Here is a 5,133-nt window from a genome sequence, read left to right as displayed (position 1 = left end):
GCTTCTCATGCAGAGCTGAGTAGTGCTTGGCACCTCTGAAGTGATAAATAAAGCCCTGTTGATTATGAAGTTGAGTAACGGAAACACTAACCAGATGACTCTCTGAATCAATATAGTAAAATCGGTTTCTTAAAATGCCCGCACCCCCGCGCCACCCCCTTCCATGTGTGTAACATAGCGCTTCACAACCAACGGGTCCGGGCTGGCCATTTGGATGAGTTCCCCCGCGATGCGGATGCCGCCGGTCCATGAATCACTCTGTGGACATAAAGAGCCGTAGAAACACAGAGCAACTGGTTATCAAGTCAGGAGGTGTCACGGGGAATTCACGTGTCCACCTGACTGGACCACAGGGTGCCCAGATATTTGGTCAGACATTCTGGGTGTGTTGGAGTGGGTGCTTCTGGATGAGAGGAACACGTGAATCGGTAGACTGAGGAAAGCAGATGTGGGTGGGTCTCATCCAATCCGTCAAACGCCGGAGTAAAACAAAAAGATTGACTCTCCTGTGAGTCAGTAAGTAAGGGGGAACTCCTCCTGCCTGACTGATTGTGCTCGGTCATCCGCTTTTTCCTGCCTTTGGACCTGAAGTGAAACATCAGCTCTTCTGGGGTCTCCAGCCTGCTGGCCTTGGACTGAAACCACATCATTGGCTCTCCTGGGTTTCCAGTTTGCTAACTCAACTTTTCCTTACTCAACCTCCATAATCACATGTGCAAATTCCTTATAATGAATCTCGATATATGTATCCTATTGGTTCTTTCTCTGGAGAACCCTGACTAATACAGAGGTGAGATGGGATAGCTGAACTCTGATCTCAGGGCTGATGCTTTTTAGCAGTGGCCAGATCACATTGGCCTAGTTACTTACATTGTCTGGGCCTTGATTCCCCCCGCTAAAAGCCTAGGTAGAATAAATGTTACCATCAATTACATGTGTATTACAGGGCTTCTCTACATCAGCACTGACATTTGGGCTGGATAATTCTCTGTTGTGCGGTTGTCCTGGGCCCTGTAGGATGTCGTGGGGCCACCCTGGCTTCTACTCACTGGATGCCCGTAGCAAACATCTCCAGATGTTGCCAAATGTCCCCTGGGGGCCACAATCGCCCCAGTTGAAAAGCACTGATATGTAATAAACATCTCGGGGTTGTTGTTTCAGGACCTAATGACCTTACCTGTGTTCCAAAACTGTTCCATTCATGCTACAAAAGAGACTAATTTATAATGCTGGTGTCATCAAATGAAAAAAAAAAAGTTAATAACCCAGAGACTGCTCATTTCTGTGTCGGATAAATCCGCCTTCTTGTTTCTGTAAGCCTGAGACTTCCAAGCTGGTCTGCTTGGCTCATACAGCAGAGGTCTGCAGTTGAAGAATCTGTTTTTCCAAATCCACAGGGGACCAGAGTCATAATCCTAAACAGGAGAGAACCCAGCCAGGAGGAAGCATCATGTAGTATGCTGGCTCATGGCGGCTGTGTCTTCTGAAAATTATGGTTTGCCTGGAATACATTTCCATTTGGCTCGTTACCAGTTTGTGCAACACACCCCAAGGGTTGGGAAGGAGAAGTAAAAATATAGCTTTGGGAGGGGAGACCTGGAGAGGAAGCAAGTGGGTGACAGCAAGTATTCTAAGTTTGGGAGAGAAATTGGTCTTACTTTTTTTTTTTTCTCTTCAAACTGAAGTTTAATAACCCAGGTACAAATGCCGAGTCCGCCTCCAACATGACAGCCATGAAGCAACGCCAACGGCATTGCTGTGCGCGGAGAAGCCAGCACACAGCAGAATAAAGCACTAAAATGACCAAACAGACGGCTTGGTTTATTCACACAGCTGACTCTTTCAGAATACTCTGCATCTCTTTGGAATGGAAGATCAGAACATGAGAAAAACCTCATCTCAAAACTGCACAGACCTACCCACGTCAAGGAAGTCCCATTTGAGAAAAATGCTCCCAGGCTCCCGGTCCACACTCAAAATCCAAACAAGGGCGTTTCCGATCACAAGTCAAATAAGTGTCTAAAGTTGAAGACTTAAAGTCAGGAAAAAAAACCCTCAGGGAATAGCCCCACCCACCTGCTTTCAGTTCCTGAGCCTGGGGAGAGGTCTCGGGTTAGGGATCTCCGCAGTGCTCCGTGCCTCTGCAGACCCTAAAGCGGCAAGACTGGAATTAGCCAGAACTCCATCTGACCTTCTCTTCGGCTTGGGGATTTGCATTATTTAAATATATGGGAAGCGCCCATAATTGAGTAACTATTCCAGCATTTAAAGAATGCCAAACAATGAGCCATTTCTTCTTCAGACCCACTCTGGCCCATTTCCGTTTTCCTCTTAGCACATTGTGTAGAATTACCCACTGTGTCACTTCCTGGAACACGCGATTGTTTATACAAGCAGGCAAGATTTCTCCAGCAGTTATTTATTTCTCTCATTTTCGACATGATGATTGCAGCCCTCCCGGTGCTCCCTTTTCCAGAAGCTTCCCAAGTATTGAATGTGGATAGAGGCAATTTTGTACCTTTCTTGATAACTCCAGGTTATCTTTGGGAAGAGAAGGTGGAATCTGAGAAAAAATCTTCAAACTCTGGGCATGCTTGCCTGGCATGCAAGGAGCGTGTTGGACTTAATCCGTAAGAAGCATTTTAAAGAAAATATTCTGCAAGCCCCGCCTGAGGGCATTTTAACAGTTTGGGCAAGGGCATTCCCCAAAGGGTCTGGAAGGAGAACAAGTATCAATATTTGCATCTCCAGTACCCAGGGCCTGAAGTGGATTTTTCCTGAGCTGATTTTTCCCATCAGAAATCTTGGTGGGAGGAGAGGTCGCTACAATGTTTGTACTTTTGTTGTTGGCAAGGCTGTGGTATGAATATGGAGCCAATAAAGAATGCATAATTGTGCCTTCGGCTCAGACGAAAGCCTCCTCTCCCTGCAGTGTTTTGTGTATGCTTGTGTTTTCCAGTCCAACATGGAAAGCCCCGCTTGACTTGTGAGAAAGACAGGCCTTATTCTCCCTAACAATTAACACACGCACACAAGACTTCCCAATGTATGGCAAAGCTGGGGAGGCAAGATACCCCTCACCCCCCCTACCAACTTGTCTACCATTCCAATGCCCCGCACAGCTCTTTAGGGACCATCAGTTTCTGCCTGGGGCAAACATTACAAGGGAAGATGGAGGCTTCGGTCATCCCAAGTTCTGGTCCCTTCCTTTTGCCGGCTCATTTTAGGAAGACAAATGCGGCCAGCCTGCTTCGCTTCTCTGACTCAGAGAGGTCCAGGGGCTGTGGGTGGGCCTGTGGATAAATCCTTTTCAGTGAGGGGCTTCCATCTGTCTCCACTGGCACGCCGTGTGACATTTCTTCCCAATTCTCCTCTGTTAATGTGCAAATGAAATTAGGACTATGTGGAGACGTTGTCACGATGGTCAAATGGTTTATATTTGCTAAGTGCTTGGAAGAATAAGCACAGCAGACTCTCTGGGGTCAGGCTCCCTAGAAGCAGTGCTCAAGGAGGGGTAGCTCTCATGCAAATGATGGATGCGGGTAGGGGAGGCAGGCTAGAGAGGAAAGGAGCTAGCAAAGCCATGGTAGCCCATGGGGGGCTTTGGAGGGTGAGGTGCACTACACTTTGTCCCACCAAGGCAAGGGGCATGGTCTGTCATACTGCAGAAGCAGTCCCGGGTCAGGGGGCGGGTGGAGCATCACCTCTCAGACGTCTGTCAGCCAAGGGTAATCCTCTGAGGAGGGTGTGTACCCCAGCCAGGGAGATCTGGGTGAGGCGCCGTATCTGCTAGTAAATCAGCAAGTATTTGGTGACCGCGGCTACATGTGCCAAGGGGCAAGGGCTCAGGACTCAAGAATCTAAGGACCGGAGCCTCAAGCTTCCTCATCCAAGCCATCTTCCTTTCGGTCTCTCAAGGCCTCCCCTGAGTTTCCAGTCTGAACTGGTACCCTGGCTTGGTTTGTAGACAAGCCACAGTCCTAAATGCCTGTTCTTGGTTTAATCCCCGACTTGGGGGCTGGGGGTGCACAGACTCTTTCCCGTTCTCTGCAGCAACCCAACACCCAGCGCAGTGCCTGCATATGGTAGGTCTGTGGCCAGTCTGAGGAGTCCAGAAGATCTCATCCTCAGGGAAAGGCCCATCCACACTTGACTCTTAGCTCCTCATGGCGTGTAGCTTCCCCCACCCCTTATTATTTATCTGATACTTTTTCATCTTGCCTTTCCTTCTGTGAGTCCTTTGATGTGTGCGGGTGTTCTCTCTCTCTGTTGAGGTTGGCGTCACTCCAATGCACTCCAACCCCGTTCAGGATAATTTTTAGTGATAGCGCCCAGATTTGTGAAATTCTGAAATGACACGATGCCTGGCAGGGAGGGCGGGATTGCAGGTTCAGCCCAGCCATGTCGGGTGGTAAGGTGACTGCAGCGTGGGCAGGGAGAGAGGCACAAGGCAGTGGCAGCCTCCTTGGTAATAAAGCATGCCAATCAGAAGGGACGATGTCAGGGTAGGGCCACTCAGCACTTGGGCATTCTCTGGAACATGCAAGATCACAAAGTATTTGCTTTTTTGACACGCTCCATCCCTTTCCCTTGGACATTTAATAACTGTGCATGTGTAACTAAAAGGACTCCAGTGGTGGAATTTCCGGCATGTGATGTTCCGGTGGGGGCAGATTCTTGAGGAGCAAGGAAGTTTCTGTGTTGTGGTGGGAGAAGAGGAGGAAAGGCCTCCCTCGGATATGTCCCAATCACAGTCTCCATGCCTTGACATTCTTTTTAAAAACAACTTTTCCCCTTATAAAAGTAATATCACCCTTTTACAAACAATTTAGACAGTAAATATGATATTTCAAAAAAAAAAATCATCCCACTGAAGGAATGCAAACTGCTGTGAGCATTTGGGGAGGTTTTCCTCTAGTCTCTTCTCCTATGTAGCTAGATATGGATTGCTGTTAGGGTTTTGATCAGATCTTTTTGTATCACTGTAACAGTGTTTTAAAACCTCCCTGATACTTTCCTGCATTGCCTGGCATTAAGTCTTGTGGCCAGGGATCTGGAGCACTAAGTAGTAGCTCGGGGATTTGGAGGAAGAGAGAGCCCCATCTTTGGACTTCAGTTTCACCAGCTATGAGA

The sequence above is a fragment of the Kogia breviceps genome, chromosome X, assembly GCF_026419965.1.
Source record: "Kogia breviceps isolate mKogBre1 chromosome X, mKogBre1 haplotype 1, whole genome shotgun sequence".
Lineage (NCBI taxonomy): Eukaryota > Metazoa > Chordata > Mammalia > Artiodactyla > Physeteridae > Kogia > Kogia breviceps.
This window is presented reverse-complemented; position numbering follows the sequence as displayed.